Consider the following 23,080-nt stretch of genomic DNA (forward strand, 5'->3'; position numbering starts at 1 on the left):
TGAGCACTGGGTGTTATATGCAACTGATAAATTATTAAACACTACATCTGAAACTGATGGTATACTAAAAGTTGGCCAATTGAATTTAAATTAAAAAAAAAAAAAGATGGGAGAGTTGTCACTGCCCTCCTTTCTTCTTTTCCAAATGCTAAGTGTGCTTGCCTGTTGAATCTTTAAAACGCTTATTTCTATGGATGCTATACCTCTCGGTGAATGTTTGATGAGGAGCAAGATATTTACATGGTCTCAAAATATCTTCCCCCAAATTATTTACTAATTACAAAGAAAAAATAAACGACAGAAAAACCTGACAGACACCACCTTAAGCCAGTGATCAAATCAAACATCAGTGATAATGGACAAATCAGCATCCTGTGCCTCCTGATATGATGCACCAGGAAGGACACAGAATCATTTTGGTGGTGTTCTCATCAGAAATGCATCATCTGACAGTAACCATAAGGACACATCAGACAAACCCAAACTGAGAGACGTCCTTCAAAACAACTGGTCTGTACCCTTCAAAAATGTCAAGGTCATGAAAGACAAAGAAAAGCTAAGGAGCAGGTCCAAGTTAAAAGAGACTAAGGTGGCATGACAACAAAACACAAACTGTGATCCTAGATTGGATCCTGGGTTGGGGAAAAAATAGCCATGATCGACTTTAGCAGGACAACTGGCACAAATGAATATGGATTGTGGATTATATCAATGTTAAATTTCCTGATTTGGATCATTGTACTGTGATACAGAGACTAATCTTATTCTTAGGAAATTCACACTGAAGTATTTAAGAGTAAAAGCACATGATATGAACAGCACACTCTCAAATGGTTCAGAAAAATAATAATGTGTGTGGGGAGGGGAGAAAGCAAAGGGAACAAATGTTAAAAAGGAAAAGCTTGATATACTTCCACACATACAGGGAGGAGGAAAGATGGCGGAAGAGTGGGGGACCTCGTTTCATCTGGTCCCTTGAATTTAGCTAGATAACTATCAAACCATTCTGAATATCCATGAATTCAACCTGAGATGTAAGAAAAAAAATATCTGGAACTCTACAAGTAGAAAAGCAACCACTTTTTTCAAGGTAGGAGGTGTGGAGAAGTGAATCTGAGGGGAGATATTGGAAGATAAATGGAGGGGGGAGGGAGCCTCTGTAAGCCAGCTACCAGAAAGTGATAGAGCCCTGAAGGGCAAAATCTGAACTCTTAGAAATCTGCTCCAGTGAGAGACATCCCTGCCTGAAAGGTGCTCAGGGGATGAAACGGGCAGAATTCTAGGTGGGTCAGTGTGGTCTCAGGATCCCAGGAGTGACAGCACTAACAGGGATGCCTGAGCCAGTAGAGTTCCCAAGCAGTGGAACAGGGAAACTGTTTACAGTCAGCAAGCCCAGCAGGGGCCTCTCAGCTCAGTTTGCCATAAACTGGGAGCTGGGCCAGATCAGGTGACTGCTCTCTGCCTGGGCATCCAGCAGCAGACTGGAACATGGGGAGCCTCTACCATCCCCTAGGAGGGGCAGAACAGGTGCATGCACAAATGGGCAATAGCTCTCAGGGCAGTGGCCCTGTAGAAGACAGTACAAGGCAACCCTCCACCTTCCCTTGGGAGGGGCAGAGCGGGTGTGTGCACAATCCAGCTACTGCTCTCAGTGCCAGGGCCCTACAAAAGGCAGTAACACAGAACCATCCTACTTCCCCCAGGAGGATTGCTGTGGGCACGAACCACAGGAGTCTGCAGATTTTGACACACACTAAAGTGAAGACTGTTTATCCCAGAGGGTTTACTAAAGAGAGGGGACAGTGATCTTTTGGCTCTGGGGTTGGAGATCAGGGCATGGCCATTTTTATTTTGATCCTCTAAAGAGGCAATGGAAAGCCTTCAGGGAACAAGAGCCACACAGAGGACCAGCGTACACTGAGCCCAGCCCCCTGGCAAGGGGCGATGCAACTCAGCCCAGGCAAAGACACTTGAGAAGCAGCTCAGCAGGCCCCTCCCCCAGAAGACCAACTGGAAGAACAAGTGTACAGCAAGTTTATGGATCTCACTAGACTGTAAAACTCCAGTACTAGAGGAAAATAGTATAAAGAATTCATGGTTTTTTCTCATGATTCATTCATCTTTCAGTTTAAAATTTTCCACTTCTTCTTTTTCTTTTTTCCCTTTCCAACTAGTTTCTTTTTTTATCAACTCTGTTTTTAAGTCATTTTTTTAATTTTCATTTTTTATATTTATTTTATAGATATACTCTTCATTTTTGGCCTCCTTTCACTCTATTCAATTTTATTTTTGTATATATATATAAATTTTGCTTTCTTTGCAATTTTGGGATTTAGTGTCTTCTAACACACAGGCCAAAATACACTCAGGAACAAGTGGATCACCTTGTTTTGTCCACCTTGTGAGATTATATTCTCTCCCTCACCCTTTTTTTGTTCTGTTTTGTTTTTTTGCTTTTCTGTTTTGGTTTCTGACCTCTTCAGATTTGTCTAGTGCGTATTTTTCTTGGGTTGTAGTTGATATTTTTGATTCTGCTCACTTGTTCAGCCATTCTTCTCTGGGTGCAAAATGACTAGAACGAAGAATTTACAACAAAAGAAAGAACCAGAGGTAATGCTCTCTGACACAGATCTAATTGATATGGATATAAGTATGATGTCAGAGATGGTAGTCAGGATAACAATTATAAAGTTAATAGCTGGGCTTGAAAAAAGCATAAAATCCACTAGAGAATCTCTTAGTGCAGAAATGAGATCTAATCAGTCCAAAATTAAAAATGTTCTAACTGAGATGCTCTAACAGCTAGGGTAAATGAGGCAGAAGAGAGAGTCAGTGACATAGAAGACAGGTTGATGGAAAGGGAGGAAGTTGAGGAAAAGAGAGAAAAACAATTAATAGCCCATGAGGAGAGGCTTCAAGAAATCAGTGATGCCATAAAACAAACCAACTTCAGAATTATTGGGGTGCCTGAGGGTGAAGAGAGAGAGGGCCAGAAGGTATATTTGAGCAAATCATACCTGAAAACTTCCCTAATCTGGGGAAGGAAACAGGCATTCATGTCCAAGAGATAGAGAGGACCCCTCCCAAAATCAATAAAAACAGATCAAGACCCCAACATATAATAGTGAAGCTTGCAAATTTCAGAGATAAAGACAAAATCCTGAAAACAGGTCAAGAGAAGAGGTTCCTAACCTACAGAGGTAGGAACATCAAACTAACATCAGACCTATCCACAAAGACCTGGCAGGTCAGAAAGGGCTGATATGAAATATTCAGGGTACTAAATGAGAAAAACATGCAGCCAAGAATACTTTATCCAGCAAGGCTGTCTTTCAGAATGGAAGGAGAGATAAAGAGCTTCCAGGACAGACAGAAACTGAAAGAATATGTGACCACCAAGCCAGCCCTGCAAGAATTATTAAGGGGGATCCGGTAAGCAGAGAGACCCCAAGAGTAACATAGGCCAGAAAGAAACAGAGACAATCTACAGAAACAGGGACTATACAGGTAATACAATGGCACTAAATTCATATCTTTCAAAAGTTACCCTGAATGTAAATGGGCTAAATGTTCCAATCAAAAGACACAGGGTGTTAAATTGGATAAAAAGGCAAGACCCATCCGTATGCTGTCTACAAGATACTCATTTTAGACCTAAAGACACCACCAGACTGAAAGTGCAGGGGTGGAGAACAATTTACCATGGTAATGGACCTCAAAATAAAGCTGGGGTAGCAATCCTCATATTAGACAAATTAGATTTTAAACCAAACACTCTAGTAAGAGATGAAGAGGAACACTATATCATACTTAAAGGGTCTATCCAACAAGAAGATCTAACAATTATGAATATTTATGCTCCTAACTTGGGAACAGCCAATTATATAAACCAATTAATAACCAAACTAAAGAAACACATTGATAATAATACATTAATAGCAGGGGACTTCAACACCCCACTCACAGCAATGGACAGATCATCTAAGCAGAAGATCATCAAGGAAACAAGGGTTTTGAATGACACACTGGACCAGATGGACTTCACAGATATATGCAGAGCACTGCATCCTAAAACAACAGAATACACATTCTTCTCAAGTGCACATGGAACATTCTCCAGAATAGATCACATACTGGGTCACAAGTCAGGTCTCAACCAATACCAAAAGACTGGGATTTTTCCCTGCATATTTTCTGACCACAGTGCTTTGGAACTTGAACTCAATCACATGAGGAAATTTTGAAGGAATGCAAACACTTGGAGGTTAAAGAGCATCCTACTAAAGAGGGACTGGGTCAACCAGGCAATTAAAGAAGAATTTAAAAAATTCATGGAAACAAATGAGAATGAAAACACAACTGTTCAAAACCTTTGAGATACAGCAAAGGCGATCCTAGGAGGTAAGTACATTGCAATACAAGCCTTTCTCAAACAATTAGGAAAATCTCAAATACATTAGCTAACCTTACACCTAAAGGAGCTGGAGAAAGAACAGCAAATAAAGCCTAAACCAAGCAGGAGAAGAGAAATAATAAAGATTAGAGCAGAAATCAATGAAATAGAAACCAGAAGAACAGTAGAACAGATCAATGAAACTAGAAGCTGGTTCTTTGAAAGAATTAATAAGATCGATAAACCCCTAGCCAGACTTATCAAAAAGAAAAGAGAAAGGACCCAAATTAATAAAATCGTGAATGAAAGAGGAGAGATCACGACCAACACCAAGGAAATACAAACAATTTTAAGAACATATTATGAGCAATTATATGCCAACAAATTAGGCAATCTGGAAGAAATGGATACATTCCTAGAAACTTACGAACTACCAAAACTGAAATAGGAAGAAATAGAAAATCTGAACAGACCAATAACCAGCAAGGAAATTGAAGCAGTAATCAAAAATCTCCCAACAAACAAGAGCCCAGGGCCAGATGGCTTCCCAGGGGAATTCTACCAAACATTGAAAGAATTAATACCTATTCTTCTGAAACTGTTCCAAAAAATAGAAATGGGGTGGCGCCTGGGTGGCCCAGTTGTTAAGCGCCTGCCTTCAGCTCAGGTCATGATCCCAGGGTCCTGGGATTGAGCCCTGCATTGGGCTCCCTGCTCCACAGGAAGCCCGCTTCTCCCTCTCCCACTCCCCCTGCTTGTGTTCTCTCTCTGTCAAATAAATAAACAAAATCTTTAAAAAAAAAAAATGGAAGGAAAACTTCCAAACTCATTTGATGAGGCCAGCATTACCCTGATCCCAAAACCAGACAAAGACCCCATCAAAAACAAGAATCACAGACCAATATCCCTGATGAACATGGATGCAAAAACTCTCACCAAAATACTGGCCAATAGGATCCAACAGTACATTAAAAGGATTATTCACCATGACCAACTGGGATTTATTCTTGGGCTGCAAGGTTGGTTCAACATCTGTAAATCAATCAGTGTGATACAATATATTAATAAAAGAAAGAACAAGAACCATATTATCCTCTTAACTGATGGGGAAAAAAGCATTTGACAAAATACAGCACCCTTTCTTGACTAAAACTCTTCACAGTGTAGGGATAGAGGGAACATACCTCAATATCATAAAAGCCATCTATGAAAAGCCCACAGCTAATATCATTCTCAATGAGGAAAAACTGAGAGCTTTTCCCCTAAGGTCAGGAACACGACAGGGATGTCCACTATGACCACTGCTGTTCAACATAGTACTAGAAGTCCTAGCCTCAGCAATCAGACAACAAAAAGAAATAAAAGGCATGCAAATCAGCAAAGAAGTCAAACTCTCACTCTTCACAGATGACATGATACTCTATGGGAAAACCCAAAAGACTCCACCCCAAAATTTCTAGAACTCATACAGCAATTCAGCAACATGGCAAGATACAGAATCAATGCACAGAAATCAGTGGCATTTCTATACACTAACAATGAGACAGAAGAAAGTGAAATTAAGGAATCAATCCCATTTACAATTGCACCAAAAACCATAAGATACCTCAGAATAAATTTAACCAAAGAGGTAAAGGATCTGTAGCCTAAAAAGTACAGAACACTTATGAAAGAAATTGAGGGAGACACAGAGATGGAAAAATATTCCATGCTCATGGATTGGAAGAATAAATATTGTTAAAGTGTCTATGCTACCCAGAGCAATCTACACATTCAATACAAGCCCTATCAAAATACCATCAACATTTTTCACAGAGCTGGAACAAACAATCCTAAAATTTGTATGGAACCAGAAAAGACCCCGAATAGCCAAAGGAATGTTGAAAAAGAAAACCAAAGCTGGGGGCATCACAATGCCTGACTTCAAGCTCTGTTAGAAAGCTGTGATCATCAAGACAGCATGGTACTCTCACAAAAACAGACACATAGATCAATGGAACAGAATAGAGAGCCCAGAAATGGACCCTCAACTCTATGGTCAAATAATCTTTGACAAAGCAGGAAAGAATATCCAATGGAAAAAAAGAGAGTCTCTTCAATAAATGGTGCTGGGAAAATTGGACAGCCGCATGCAGAAGAATGAAACTGGACCATTCTCTTACACCATACACAAAGATAAACTCAAAATGGATGAAAGACCTCAATGTGAGACAGGAATCCATCAAAATCCTATAGGAGAACACAGCAGCCACCTCTTCGACCTCAGCTGCAGCAACTTCTTGCAAGACATGTCTCTAAAGGCAAGGGAAACAAAAGCAAAAATGAACTATTGGGATTTCATCAAGATAAAAACCTCTGCACAGCAAAGGAAACAGTCAAATCTAAAAGGCAACCTACAGAATGGGAGAAGATATTTGCAAATGACATATCAGGTAAAGGGCTGGTATCCAAGATCTATAAAGAACTTATCAAACTCAACACCCAAAAAACAAATAAACCAGTCAAGAAATGGACAGAAGACATGAGCAGACATTCCCTCCAAGAAGACATACAAATGGCCAACAGACACATGAAAAAATGCTCCATCCACATCACTTGACATGAAGGAAATACAAATCAAAACCACAATGAGATACCACCTTACACCAGTCAGAATGGCTAAAAGTAACAAGACAGGAAACAACAAATTTTGGCAAAGATGTGGAGAAAGAGGAACCCTCTTATACTGTTGGGAATGCAAGTTGGTACAGCAATTCTGGAAAATGGTATGGAGGTTCCTCAAGATGTTAAAAATAGAGCTATCCTACAACCCAGCAATTACCCTAAAGATACAGATGTAGTGAAATGAAGGGTCACCTGCACCCCACTGTTTATAGCAGCAATGTCCACAATAGCCAAATTGTGGAAGGAGCCAAGATGTCCATCGACAGATGAATGGATAAAGAAGATGTGGTTCACCTCCTACACTGCTGGTGGGAATGCAAGCTGGTGCAGCCACTCTGGAAAACAGCATGGAGGTTCCACAAAAAGTTGAAAATAGAGCTACCATATGATCCAGCAATTGCACTACTGGGTATTTACCCCAAAGATACAAATGTAGGGATCCGAAGGGGTACGTGCACCCTAATGTTTATAGCAGCAATGTCCACAATAGCCAAACTGTGGAAAGAGCCAAGATGTCCATTGACAGATGAATGGATAAAGAAGATGTGGTATATATATACAATGGAATATTATGCAGCCATCAAAAGGAATGAGATCTTGCCATTTGCAACGATGTGGATGGAACTGGAGGGTATTATGCTGAGTGAAATAAGTCAAACAGAGAAAGACATGTATCATATGACCTCACTGATTTGAGGAATTCTTAATCTCAGGAAACAAACTGAGGGTTGCTGGAGTGGGGGTTGGGGTGGGAGGAATGGGGTGACTGGGTGATAGACATTGGGGAGGGTATGTGCTCTGGTAAGCGCTGTGAATTGTGCAAGACTGTTGAATCTCAGATCTGTACCTCTGAAACAAATAATGCAATATATGTTAAAAAAAAAAAAAGAAGAAGAAGAAGATAGTAGGAGGGGAAGAATGAAGGGGGGGGAATCGGAGGGGGAGATGAACCATGAGACGATGGACTCTGAAAAACAAACTGAGGGTTCTAGAGGGGAGGGGGGTGGGAGGATGGGTTAGCCTGGTGATGGGTATTAAAGAGGGCACGTTCTGTATGGAGCACTGGGTGTTATGCACAAACAATGAATCATGGAACACTATATCTAAAACTAATGACGTAAGGTATGGTGATTAACATAACAATAAAAAATTTTTAAAAAAGAAGATGTGGTTCATATATACAATGGAATATTATTCAGCCATCAGATAGGATGAATACCTACCATTTGCATTGACATGGATGGAACTGGAGGGGATTATGCTAAGTGAAATAAGTCAAGCAGAGGAAGACAATTATCATATGGTTTCACTTATAAGGAATAGCATGGAGGACATCAGGAGAAGGAAGGGAAAAATAAAGGGGGGGAAATCTAGGGGGAGACAAACCATGAGAGACTATGGACTCCAGGAAACAAACTGAGCGTTTCAGAGGAGAGGGGAGTGAAGGGATGGGTTAGTCCAGTGATGGGGATTAAGGAGGGCACATATTGCAATGAGCAGTGAGTGTTATATGCAAACAATGAATCATGGAACACTACATCAAAAACTAATGAAGTACTGTATTGTGACTACCATAACATTAAATAAATAAATAAATAAATAAATAAATAAATAAATAAATAAATAAATAAAAGAAGCCATGGCTGAGCTTCTTCACACAGCCCTGAGTGGAACCAGAGGAGAGGAAGACAGAGTAAAAACTACATAGTAACTGAATGGATAAGTAAGACACCTGCAGAGATGGACTAGGTACTTCCCAGGAGGCCGATGGTCTGTGATGGGAAGTGAGAACAAGAGCTGCAAGATTAGGTTTCACACTGATGGGACAATCAATTTACCATGGTAGGACAGCAAGTAGAACAGGCCCACACCACCTAGTCTGGGTCTGGTTTCCTGCCAGATGTAGGTGGTGTATTACCTTCCAAACAAATCAGTTTCCTCTTGAATGCCTGACTCTGCATGTGGAAAAGGAGCAGGAGCTTTAGTCTCAGCAGTTCTGTCTCCCCACCCTTTCTCTGTCACTTTCCCTTCTTACAAATTCCCACCACACCCAGCTTCCTTCTCTTCTTTCATTGTAACCCTGCTCCGGCCTCCATATCTACATCCTTCATTTTATCTGTGGGGAAAATGAGAATAGAGTGGGGGCCAATGTATGTTCCCATTGTGCAGTCTCAATAAAAATGCCAGTAAGTCGGATCCTTACGTTTAATTCTTTATTCAAGACTTTTCATGCTCAAAGCTCAGAAAAGCATCTGCCTGGAAATGGCAGGTGGAGACTAATGTGGAAATATAAAACCCCAGACTTGCAATAAAAAACAAAAAAAAAGGGCTCTTTTTGCAAAACTTTCTCTGCAGAAAGGCAGATGGTGAGTGTTTACTGGCTTAAGGCATTGACTACCACACCCTTAACACATCAACGTTTCCTTCTTTTATAAATATAATCCAAAAATCCTCTGAGAATTTCCTTCAAGTCATCAAGGGAAGAGGCCTTGGAAGAGGAGATCAGACCTCATGACACTCATCAGGATGGTGGGATTAGATTTTGCCATCAAAAATTAGATACTTTCCAAACAGACTATTTAAAATGGGTGTTGATAGCATACATGCAAAAGAGGACATATTTCCCCAGTAAATATTAAAGATCTATAAGGGTTTACAGCATTTGTCCAAGGGAGTAATATATTGTAACTCTGTAAAAGAATCAAGGTCAAAAGTCAACATCCATTCATGATAATAACTTAAAAATTACGCATAGATGGAACTTATCTCAACATAACAAAGGCCATTGATGACAAGTCCACAGCTATCATCAAACTCACTGGTGAAATGTTGAAAACTTTTTCTCTAAGATCAGTAACAAGACAAAGGTGCCCACTCTCATCGCCCCTGTTCAACATAGTACTAAACATCCAGCTAAAGTAATCAGGCATGAAAAAGAAATTAAAACTATCAGAATTAAAAAGGAAGAAGCAAAATTACCTCTATTTGCAGATGACATGATTTATTTTATATACAGAAAACCCTAGAGACTAAACCAAAAAACTATTAGATCTGGGCACCTGTGTGGATCAGTTGGTTAAGCATCTGACTCTTGATTTTGGCTCAGGTCATGATCTCAGGGTCATGAGATTGAGCCCCATAACAGGCTCCATGCTGGTCATGGAGCCTGCTTAGGATTCTCTCTCTCTCCCTCTCCTTCTGCCCTTCCCCTTGCCTCATGTGCAAGCGCACATGCTCTCTCTCTCTCTCTCAAAACAACAACAACAAAAAAACCTGTTAGATCTAATCAAGGAATTCAGTAAAGTTGGAGGATATAAAATTAACATAAAAATCAGTAGCATTTCTGTACATTAATAACAAATTTTCTGAAACAAATAAAGAAATCAATCCCATTTACAATAGCATCAAAAACAATAAAATACTTAGGAATTAATTTAACTAAGGAGATGAAAGATTTCTACTCTAAAAATTATAAGACATTAATGAAAGAAATCAAAGAAGATACAAATAAATGGAGAAGTTTTCCATGCTATGGATTAAAAGAATTAATATTGTTAAAATGTCAATACTACCAAAACCATCTATAGATTCAATGTAATCCCTATCAAGATTCCAATGGCATTTCTACAGAAGTGGAAAAAAACACTCCTAAAATTTACATGAAACCATGAAAGACCCTGGATAGCCATAGAAATCCTAAGGAAAAAAGAAAAGAAAAGAAAAGAAAAAAACAAAGCAGGAGGCATCACATTTCCTGATTTCAAGTTTTTACTATAAAGCTATAGTCATCAAACCAGTACAGTACTGGCATAAAAATAGACAAATAGACAAAGAGAAGAGAATTGAGAGCCCAGAAAGAAACCTAAGCCTATGCAGTCAGGTAATATTTGACAAGGGAGTTAAGAATACTCAAAGGAAGAAAAAGTTTCTTCAACAAGTGGTCTGGGATTGGGGCGCCTGGGTGGCTCAGTTGGTTAAGCAACTGCCTTCGGCTCAGGTCATGATCCTGGAGTCCCGGGATCGAGTCCCGCATCGGACTCTCTGCTCAGCGGGGAGTCTTCTTCTCCCTCTGATCCTCCCCCTCTCATGCTCTCTGTCTCCCATTCTCTCTCTCAGATAAATAAATTAAAAATCTTTAAAAAATAAAAAAAATAAAAAAAAATAAATGGTCTGGGATAATTGAATATTCACATGTAAAAGAATGAAACTGGGCCCATTATCTTATACCATTACAAAAATTAAGTTAAAATGGATTAAAGACTTAAATATAGGGCACCTGGGTGGCTCAGATGGTTAAGCGTCTGCCTTCGGCTCAGGTCATGATCCCAGGGTCCTGGGATCGAGTCCCGCATCGGGCTCCTTGCTCAGCAGGGAGTCTGCTTCTCCCTCTCCCTCTGCCTCTCCCCCTGCTTGTTCTCTCTCTGTCTCTCTCGCAAATGAATAAATAAAATCTTAAAAAAAAAAAAAAAGACTTAAATATAAGACCTGAAACCATGAAGAACTTCTAGAAGAAAACATAGGAACAAAGCTCCTTGACATGGGTCTTGGTAAGAATTTTTTGGATATGACACTTAAAAGCATAAGCAACAAAATAAAAAATAAACAAATGAGACTTCATCAAACTAAAAAGCTTCCACGCAGCAAAAGAAACCATCAACAAAGTGAAAAGACAACCTATGGAATGGGAAAGTATATTTGTAAATCATACATCTGATAAGGGGTTTATATCCAAAATATATAAAGAACTCATACAACTCAATAGCAAATAATAATAATAACCCAATTAAAAAATGAGCAAAGGAACTGATAGATCATTTCTCCAAAGAAGAGATATGAAAGGACAACAGGTACATGAAAAGATGCCCAACATCACTAATCATCAGGGAAATACAAATTAAAACCACAATGAAATACCACCTCACACCTCCTAGAATGGCCATTATCAAAAAGATAAGAGATAACAGATGCTGGTGAGGATGTGGAGAAAAGGGAACCCTTGTGCACATTTGCTGGGATTGTAAATTGGTGCAGCCACCATGGAAAACAGTATGGAGGGTGTTCAAAAAATTAAAAATAGAGCTACCATATGACCCAGCAATTCTACTTCTGGGAATATAACCAAAGGAAATGAAAACATTAACTTGGAAAGTTATCTGAACCTCCCACCCCATGCTCATAGCAACATTATTTACAATAGCCAAGATATAGAAAAAACCTAAGTGCCCATCAATGGTTGAACAGAACAAGGAGAAGGAGAAAGAGAGAGAGAGAGAGAGAGAGATACAATGGAATATTATTCAGACATAAAAAATGAGGAAATCCTATCATTTGTGACAATATGGATGGAACTTGAAGGCATTCTGCTAAGTGAAACAAATCAGATAGAGAAAGACAAATACTGTATGATCTCACTTATGTGTAGAATAAAAATGAAACAAAAAACAAAACTTATAGAAAAAGAGATCAGACTTCTGTAGACTTGTGTTACCAGAGGTGGAGGGTAGGGGGAGGAGGAATTGGAGGAAGGTGGTTAAAAGGTACACACTTCTGGTCATAAGATAAATAAGCACTAGGGATGTAATGTGACACATGGTGACTACAGCTAACCCCACTGTGTGATACACAGGAAAAGTTGCTAGGAGAATAAATCCTGAGAGTTCTCATCACAGGGAGAAAATTGTTTTCCATTTTTTCTTTCTGTTATTTTTATTATATCTATATGAGAAGATGGATGTTAGCTGAGCCTACTGTGGTAATCATTTCATGATATGGTACTCCCCCCTTATCTACAGTTTTCACTCTCATCTTCCAGAGAGCTCCTCAGCACTCAGCTCCATCGACCCCCATCAGTGAAGCTCTTCCTGTCCCTCACGCCCGCCTCTGTGTCCCTGAGCTTTGTACACACTCCATCACTACACATGTTCTTCTCCACTGCAGGCATTTGTGTGTCTGTTTCTTCCACTAAACTCTCTGCTGGGGTGAGAGAGACCATGACTTATTCATGTCCTCAGCACTCAACTGAGGTAAGTACTCGGTCCAGGGGTCCCTCTTCCCCAGTTTCAGTTGTTCGGGGTCAACTGTGTGGTCTGGAGGCAGATGATCCTCCTCCTGACTTACCATGAGAAGGTCAACGGTAGCCTAAATTTATGTCACGGTGCCTACGTCATTCCTCTCATTTCATCTCCTCACATAGGCATTTTATCATTTCACATCATCACAAGAAGAAGGGTAAGTACAGTACAATAAGATATTTTGAGAGAGAGAGGGACCATATTCACCTAACTTTTATTATGGTATATTGTTATAATTGTTCTATTCTATTATTATTATATTATTATTATGACTATACAATAATATTATTATAATCTCTTACTTGCCTAATTTATAAATTAAGCTTTATCATAGGTATATATGTATAGGAAACAATATAGCACATATAGGGGTCAGTACTATCCCCAGTTTCAGGCATCCACTGGGGGTCTTGGAACATATCCTCCATGGATAAGGGGGACCACTGTTTACGTAACTCAAATCATCATGCTGTACACCTCAAACTTATACAATGATGTATGTCAATTCTTTCTCAATAAAACTAGAAAAAAAAAGAGCCAAATTATTTTTCCAGGAGAATAAAAATAAATGTAAGAATGAAAGTGGTTGTCCAGGGGAATAAAACATGAAGGACTCGGTGTTGATTGAGATTTTATCTTTAGAACTGACTGGAACTGGCCTGGGCAAACTGGAATGTAAGATCACGCTACACACATAACACATTTAAGTGCGTCAGTTACCCTGAGTCATTTACCAACAAACCCATGGCATTGCCAGATTTGAATCAGGCTGAGAGTAAGAAGAGCCTCTGCAATTAGTCCAATTAGTGAAATGCTCAACCACTTGGGCCTTATAACCCGGAAGATCCCATGATGCTCACAGTGTCTACAGCAGATAAGGACATTACATGGACTCTCTGGCAAGCCTCAGTAGGAATACAGACCCTAAAGGTTTGGAGCAAAGCCATGTCCTCCTCTTTAAATGTCTATTCTCCTTCGAGAAACAGCTCCTGCCTGGCTGAGACTGAATGCCCAACCCTGGAGCCCAAGGTACAATTTAATCACAGTTGCTCATTACAAGTCAGGTATTCTCTGAATTCCAGTTTACAGCACTGGACATGCCAAATTGAGTAGAAATGATTCTGAAGCATAAATAAGTTGGATGAACAGGTAGACTCAGTCTCTCATGACACCTACTCCAGCTATTTTGTTGCTACAGTTGGAATCGCCTCTGATTAAGTTTGCAAAAATGCACAGTCATTCTCCAAGCCCCTGCTGACTTCCAGCCTGGCCAACACACAAGTTAAGTGAGGATGTAGAAGGAATCACGGTCCGTGCATTTTTCAAGTCTTTGGTGGTAGCTCTAGCTATTGCAATTCACTCAGGCACTGGTAGGAGAGGAAGTCCCAGCAGCTTCTGCTTGGATCTTCCTGCCTTAACAGCCCTCAGGCCACAAGTCAGAGAGCCAACATGGTGATTTTGCCAGTTCCCAGTGGGTCTATTGCAATCATGCTCTCAGGAACTTGGGAAAGAACCCCGTGGAAATTCAGACTTACTCGGCCCACTGTAAGAAGGATTTAGACCCACACTCCATTTGTCACCCAACTTCCATAAGCCCTAACTCTCAAAGACTATGGATGCAATTCAGGTTCCCAGGGACTAGCACTAATTCTGATTTACTGACTACAATTCCTAAAGATATTGTTATTTCTCTTTCCTCAATTCACCATCATCCTGATATATGGATGCAGGTCATTTGGGGGAAATTACAGAGGAATGTTTATACTATGTAATTGTGACAGCATCCCAGCATCTTCTTCAAGGAGACTCAGTCTCTCCCTCATTCAAGAGGCTCCAGGTCAATGAATTGGCTTGAGTGCGTTCAGGGTGAGAGGACACTATGCTATGGGGGTGCCACAAGTTCAGTGCCTATTGTCTAGATCTCAAATGTTTCTGACTATATTTGCTGCTTTAGTTGCCTGCCCATCTACCAGTCCCAAGGACACTGATCAAATAGCCACAAAGAGTCATAACATTCAGATTGCTGTTCCACCCATATTGACCATTTCAGGAGCTAGGCCCATGTTTTCCCAGGCACTTAAGTGCTGCTGCTTGATCTCAGCCACTCTGAGGGGGTGCACTGGATTGGTGGCACCTATCAACTTCATCCCCACCTTCATCCCCAGCTAGCAAGAGACAGATAGTACAGAGCATTATAAAATTATGGTGTCTCACTCGTCAGTGCATTTTTTTTTTCACTGCTTTGGTTCCTCTTGGGGACATAGTGGAAGGGGAGAGAGTCACACCTGAAAAATTTATTCCAACCTTCATCTCCCTAAGTCTTTGGATTCCTTCTTCCCCATTATACCAAGGAAGTTATGGCACCTCAGCTTCATTGAATTAGGCCACTGCTGAGTCAAGGCTTCAGTCAACTAAACAAGCAAACGGATAGTAACCACACCAGCTGCTCAAGATACCACAGAGATATCTACCTCATATATAGTATCTTCAGACTTTTCATCCAACTGTCTTCCCAAAATTTTCACTTAAATGACTAACAGATTTATCAAAGTTATTATATGCCAAGCTGGACTTAATTCTTTTTTTACCTTTTTAAAAATGATTCTGATATTTTTATTGATATCCTCCCATCACAGTTTTAGTCCATTTCTCAGGCCAAATAAACACCTTGGCATTATCCTTGACTTTGCATCTTTGTCTCACACCTGACATCCAATCCATCAGCCAGATATTAGCTCTACTTTCAAAAGACAATATAAACCCAACCACTCCTCACTCTCTCCAACCTACCACTCTGGTTCTTGCCACCACCCTACCTCACCTAGGCCACCACCCTAACCCCTGGCTGGTTGGCTTTGAGCCCTTATTTTCTGTTGTCCACAAAGTAAATGGAACCATTCTTTTCTTTTCCTTTTTTATTTTTTTAAAGAATTATTTATTTATTTGAGAGAGAGAGAGAAAGAGAATACAAGTGGGAGGGGCAGGGAGAGGGAGAGAGAATCTCAAGCAGACCCCATGCTGAGCGCAGAGCCTGATAGGGAGCGTGATCTCACCACCCTGAGATCACGACCTGAGCTGAAACCAAGAGTCATACGCTTAACTGCCTGCACCACCCAGGCACCCCGCAGAGCCATTCTTTTAACACATAAGTCAGATCATGTCTGGCACCTGTCCACTTCCTGTTCCTCAATGGATAAAACATACCGCCTTCTCCATCACCCACTAAATCACCAGGCTAAATCCATCACCAGGCTAAATCAAGAAACCACAAAATCCTTCCAAACACTCCCAAACCATCAAGACATAAGCCTAAGCATTTAGGAGGTTTGCCAAATCTCTTTGGAGCTCGCATTTGATTCTCAGCCTTTTAAAATGATATGTCTCATGTTGTCCTCACCCCAACCCTTCAAACCCCACACCTCCCTGGCACCAATTTCCCAATAAATCCCTGAAGTGGACAGGTCATAATCCATCAAACCTGTTTTTTTCACTTTTACTTATTCCCCAGGTAGTGATGGAAAGAATATGGGCTTGGGAAGTAGCCCACCAGTCTCTCAGGGTCTCATAGCTTTCATCAACAGTGTGGATACAATACCTGCTTATCAAGGTTTTATGACATATAAATGGGATAAAATATACAAAATGCCTGGTTATAGTCAGTTCTCAGTAAGTGTTTCCTTTCCTTCTCCCTTACCCCAATATGTGCTTATTTTCCCTTTCTTCTTCTTTTATCCCATTTTCTTCTTGAATCAAGAGTCAACTTTGTACTCATTCAGCCAAAGGAGATCCTGCCAAAATAAAATGGAAATTGAAGCAAATGGCCAAGTTTTGACACTCTCGAACCATCCTTTTAATGCTGTGAAGTAAGACTTTGAGGTTAAAGCAGCAAACAGTGCCATTTGGGACCAACTTAATTATTTGGCTTCACTTGACTTGAAGAGACCAGGTTTTATTCCCCTACCTGTCCAGCGTGAATTACTGTAAGAGTGACCAGTTTCTTCTGTTGCCAGAAGTAATAAGTTCTCAGAAACATAGTGGCTCAGAGAGGGGAATTCAATGTGAAACTGAATTCATTCGAAAGGATACTTAAATTTCATTGCTTGTAGAGAAACTCTATTGTGTTGAAATATGAGTGTATTTAGCTCATGCCATATTTTTATTTATAAAATATAGCTTAGTATAGTGAAAAAGAAAAAATATCATATATAGACCTTTTAAAAGTAACCCGGTTTTAAAATGTGCTCCCCCTTTTTATGAAAGAAATGTGGGAAGCAGTACATAAACTTTTGTAAGGAGATGAAGACCCCTGAAGAAATTAGGTTTCTAGAGATCTTTATATGTGGAAAAATATGGTCGTAAATCCAACCAACAAACTCCTGGCAGACAAGGTAATCTGTGGCCTAGCTTTAGCAGAGCAGAACCTTGATTACTGTTGCAAAATGTTATCAGGGAACTGAAACAGATTGAACGAACCATCTACCTAGGTTTCTTTGTTTATAATCGTTCCTATGTGTTTTTCATCTCTGATTTAATAATATAGTAAATTTTTGTTTGGAGTTTTCAAAAACCTCATTTTCTGTTTCATTTATAAGGAAGCAGTTGCTCAGGCTCATGTGTATGCCCTTGGTATCCTAGTTACATGGAGCTGAGGCTACCAAACCCAATGTTTGCAAAGCCTGGTACCAACCCTTACCTGGAGGCACAGCTCAGGAAGGAGCTGAATCTGCAAGAAAGGTGGCAACTGCCCAGCTTCCAAGGGACTTGACTCCGTCCAACTGGAACAATTCTGTGGTTTAGAAAAGTGACACCTGCCTCCTATCAACCCTGATGACCTGGAGAGCTTTCAGCAGAAATATCCCATCCAACTGAAATAAATGTGTCTGACCAAGAAAGAAAAAAATCACTGAGCAAACTTGGGTGATTTGATCATTGAGCTCTTTCCATAGTCCTTGGACCAAATATGCTCTAAGTTCTCTTTTTAACTGCTGTGTAAATACAAGCAAACCAGGCAGCTTATTTGCCAGGTGTTTACAATTAATACCAGCAGTGGCAAAAAGGAGCTACCACGGTTACTAAAAGGAACCAGTCTTCACTCACAGGGAACTTGACTTCATTTTCCTTTATTTAGAGGTTGAGGTGGAACTATGTAAAGCCCACATTTCCTGACTATTACAGTAGTATCTGTATTTTTGCACCTGGAATGAATAATTCTGCAACATTAAAAAAAAAGCACCAGTATGTTTCCAGACAATTCTATAACACACTCTACTACAAGGTCTGTGCAGGAAGGAAGGAAGGAAGGAAGGAAGGAAGGAAGGAAGGAAGGAAGGAAGGAAGGAAGGAAAGAAAGAAAGAAAGAAAGGTAAGAGAGAAAAGAAAGAAAGAAAGAAAGAAGAAAGAAAGAGAAAAGAGAAAGAGAGAAGAAAGATAGAGAGAGAAGAAAGAAAGAAAGAAAGAAAGAAAGAAAGAAGAAAGTAAGAGAGAAAAGAAAGAAAGAAAGAAAAGTAAGAGAGAAAAGAAAGAAAGAAAGAGAAAAGAGAAAGAGAGAAGAAAGAGAGAGAGAAGAAAGAAAGAAAGAAAGGTAAGAGAGAAAAGAAAGAAAGAAAGAAAAGAGAAAGAGAAGAAAGATAGAAAGAGAGAAGAAAAAGAAAGAAAGAAAGAAAGAAAGAAAGAAAAGTAAGAGAGAAAAGAAAGAAAGAGAAAAGAGAAAGAGAGAAGAAAGAAGAAAGAAAAAGAAAGAAAGAAAGAAAGAAAGAAAGAAAGAAAGAAAGAAAGAAAGAAAGAAAGAAAGAAAGGGAAGCATTCCAGGGACCTTCTTGGAGATCAATAGGCAGCAATGGGGACCATGGCAAACCACACAGCAGATTGAGTGATACTTGCCTAGAATAAGTGGGGAGCTGCCACTCAGCTCCCACTTAGTGTTGTCGTGTAAAAAGTCAGGTTTCAAGAGTATATGAAAATCTGGGTGGGGCCCCTGGGTGGCTCAGTCAGTTAAGCATCTACCTTCGGCTCAGGTCACAATCCCAGAGTCTCAGGATCGAGCCCCGCATTGGGCTCCTTACTCAGTGGGGTGTCTGCTTCTCCCTCTGCCCCTCACCCCACTTGTTCTCTCTCTCTCTCTCAAATAAATAAATAAAATATTTTTTTTAAATCTGGGTGTTTTTTTTTTAATTTCTCACTTATTGTAGACACAATTTAGTTTAAACAAGCAAAATATTCCTGAGTCTCTATAGTTTGCTTCTCTGGCGCCTTTCCCTGGTGGCTTTCTGCGTGTCTTCCGCGAGTCAGAGCAGAAGAGACTGTTTCCAACCCTCTGCCTCAGAGCAGAGAGACCTCAGTCTGTTCTTCAGTGAGCTCTCCAGGCCACACTATCTCTGTTTCTGTCTGTGCTGCTATAAACTGCAGTGTCCTGGGTAGTGCGCCCCTCCGCAGCGCTCCCAGTCCTGCCTCCAGGTCGGGGCTCGTCTCTGCCCTTTGTGCTTCTAAAACTGCCTGCCACTCCGGGTTTCCATCCCGGGGGCTGCCCTAAAGTCCTTTCCCCGCTGCTACCAGTCTACGAGTCTGTGCCCCGTCCCCAGCGCGCGAGGCTGTCGCTCACCGGCGGTGCAGGATCCCCACGGCCAGGCACCCTCCCGCTGCCGTTTATCCTGCGATATCTGCCCGCAGAATCATGGCTCCCCGCTTCCTACCTTGAAACCAACCACCTGCAATATTCTGTTTGTAGAGATCCAGGTCTTCTTACATCTCAGGCTGATTTCATGGGTGCTCAGAGTGGTCTGGTAGATATCCAACTCAATTCCCCAGGGACCAGTTGGAATAAGGTCCCCTACTCCTCTGCCATCTTTTCCCCCTTCTCTTAACATTGTCTTATAGGGTTTGCTAGTATGTAGATGTAATACACACGACAATTACAACATAAAGCATGGTGGCAGCATAAATGGACGGACCTATATCATTGTAAGGATTATATATGTATGAAGGGGTATAAGATTAACTCTAAGTTATTAACTCTAAGATTAACTGTGAGACTTTGAAAAATTAAGGATATATATTATAATCCTTAAAACTAAAAATATAACACAAAGACGTATCACTAAAAATCCAATGGATAACATTAAAAAGGAATTCTAAAATATATAGACTATAAATAATGCAGAAGAAGGCAGAAAAAAAAGACAATAAAGAAATAGTGAACAGAGGGAACAAGCCAAATAATAAATTAGTAGACCTAAATCTAATCATATTAATAATATTAAATGTTAATGGACTAAACATGTCAAAAATTATCAAATGGATTTTTTAAGCCAAGATTAAATTTATGTTATCTGTAAGAGACATTTTGAACATAGAGTCATATTTTAAAATATAAAGACACAGAAAGATTGAAAGTAAATACATGGAAAAATACATACCGTGTAAATAGTCAGAATAAGAAGGCTCGGATGCATATATTAATATCAGATAAAACAGACTCTCAGATGAAGAGCAGAATTTTGCCAGGGATAAAAGAGGCATTTCATAATGTTAATGTTATCTATTGGCTTTTTTTTTTAATATATTATTTATTTATTTATTTATTTATTTGAGAGAGAGAGAGAGAGAAACCACATGAGAGGGGAGAGGGTCAGAGGGAGAAGCAGACTTCCCGCTGAGCCGGAAGCCCGATGTGGGACTTGATCCCAGGACTCTGGGATCATGACCTGAGCCGAAGGCAGTCGCTTAACCAACTGAGCCACCCAGGCACTCAGCTTTTTTTTTTTTTTAAAGATTTTATTTATTTGACAGAGAGAGACACAGCGAGAGAGGGAACACAAGCAGGGGGAGTGGGAGAGGGAGAAGCAGGCCTCCCGCTGAGCAGGGAGCCCGATGCAGGGCTTGATCTCAGGACCCTGGGATCATGACCTGAGCCGAAGGCAGACACTTAACGACTGAGCCACCCAGGCACCCCTGGTGCCTATTAATTGAGAAGATATAACAATTATATATATATACATATATATATATATACACCTAAGAGCTTCAAAGTAGAAGGGGAAATTGATAGAATTAAAACAGAAATGGGGTATTTACCCCAAAGATACAAATGTAGTGATCCGAAGGGGCACCTGCACCCCAATGTTTATAGCAGCAATGTCCACAATAGCCAAACTATGGAAAGAGCCCAGATGTCCATCGACAGATGAATGGATAAAGAAGATGTGGTATATATATATATATATACACAATGGAATACTACTCAGCCATAAAAAAAAAAAATGAAATCTTGCCATTTGCAACAATGTGGATGGAACTAGAGGGTATTATGCTAAGCAAAATTAGACAGAGAAAGACAATCACCATATAATCTCACTGATATTTGGAATTTAAGAAACAAGGCAGAGGATCATAGGGGAAGAGAGGAAAAAAATGAAACAAGATGAAACCAGAGAGGCAGACAAACCATAAGATTCTCAATCCCAGGAAACAAACTGAGGGTTGCTGGAGGGGAGGTGGGGGGATGGGTGGCTGGGTGATGGACATTGGGGAGGGTATGTGTTGTGGTGAGTGCTGGATGTTGCGTAAGACTGATGAATCATAGACCTGTACCCCCGAAACAAATAATACATTTATATTAATACATTATATGTTAATAATAAAAATAAAACAAATAAATAAATAAATTCAATTTCTTTAAAAGAAAGGAAAAAAGGAATGAAAACAGAAATGGACATAATACATAATCCTACTACATAATCATAGTAGGAGGAGTTAACACTCTTTTCTCAGAATTTGATGGAACAAGAACAACTAGATAAAAAAAAAGTGAAAAATAGAAGATCTGCTATTAATCACTTTCATTTAATTTCATTAATTTCTACTTGTAAATCATTATAGCCAATGATGGCAAGTGCTCTTCAAGTGCTCATGGATCACTTATAAGCAAAGACCAGCATATGTTAGGTCATAACAACAGTTTCAGTAAATTTAAAAGGATTCAATCCATACAAAGTATGTTCTCTTACCATAGTGGAATCAGATTAGAAACCAATAACAGAAATATATCTATAAATTTTCTAAAAATTCATATGCAAAAAAAGTTAACATCAACTCATACGTCACATCTTACAAAAAAAAAAATTAACTCAAAGTGGATTATAGACCTACATGAAAAAACACAAAGCTATAAAATATCTATAAGAAAACATAGGGGAAAAAAATCTTTGTAATCTTGGTTTAAGCAAAGAGTTCTTAGACACGATATTATCTAAGAAATTATCCATAAAAGAAAAAATAGACTCCACCAAAGCTAAAATTTTTTATCTGTTAAAGACACTTTAAAAATAATAAAAGATAAGCCACGTTGTGAGAAAGTATTTTCAATACATATATTTGACAAAGCATGTGTATTCTAAATATATAAATAACTCTCAAAACTCGACAATGAGAACAACCCAAATTCTTTTAAATGCAAATGATTCAAAAACTTCACCAATAAGGAAAACAGATGACAAACAAGCATAGGAAAATATACCACCACTGGTCATTTAAAAAATACAAATATAAAAACATTTTTTTTAAGATTTTAAAAACACAAGCAGGGGGAGTGGGAGAGGGAGAAGCAGGCTTCCCGCCGAGCCAGGAGCCCAACGCGGGGCTCGATCCCACGACCCTGGGATCATGACCTGAGCCAAAGACAGATGCTTAACGACTGAGCCACCCAGGTGCCCCTATACAAATATTTTAAAATTTACTATTATATACGTATTAGGATTGGTTTCTTTAAATTAACAATATCAAGTGCTAATAAAGATGCAGAACTGGAACTGTAATACATTGTTGCCAGGAATGCAGAATGATGTAGTCACTTTGGAAAACCAGTTTGGCAGTTTCTTATAAACATCTGCGTAGCATAATCCAGCACCCACTCCTATATATTTACCCAAGAGAAATGAAACTTATGTTCACACACAAA

At 39.7% G+C, this 23,080-nt stretch overlaps 1 long non-coding RNA gene across 1 annotated transcript; it reads left to right on the top strand.

Annotated features, from left to right (window-relative positions):
- Positions 1 to 4,187: 4,187 nt before the first annotated feature.
- LOC135361849 (uncharacterized) lies at positions 4,188 to 17,230 on the top strand. Its single transcript, XR_010405984.1, has 3 exons — positions 4,188 to 4,401; positions 12,870 to 13,080; positions 16,883 to 17,230. It is a non-coding gene; the product is annotated as an uncharacterized LOC135361849 (long non-coding RNA).
- Positions 17,231 to 23,080: the final 5,850 nt, after the last annotated feature.

The sequence above is a fragment of the Mirounga angustirostris genome, unplaced genomic scaffold (assembly GCF_029215605.1).
Source record: "Mirounga angustirostris isolate CCGP_5_RB_7025 unplaced genomic scaffold, mMirAng1.0.hap1 SCAF_10, whole genome shotgun sequence".
Taxonomy (NCBI): domain Eukaryota; kingdom Metazoa; phylum Chordata; class Mammalia; order Carnivora; family Phocidae; genus Mirounga; species Mirounga angustirostris.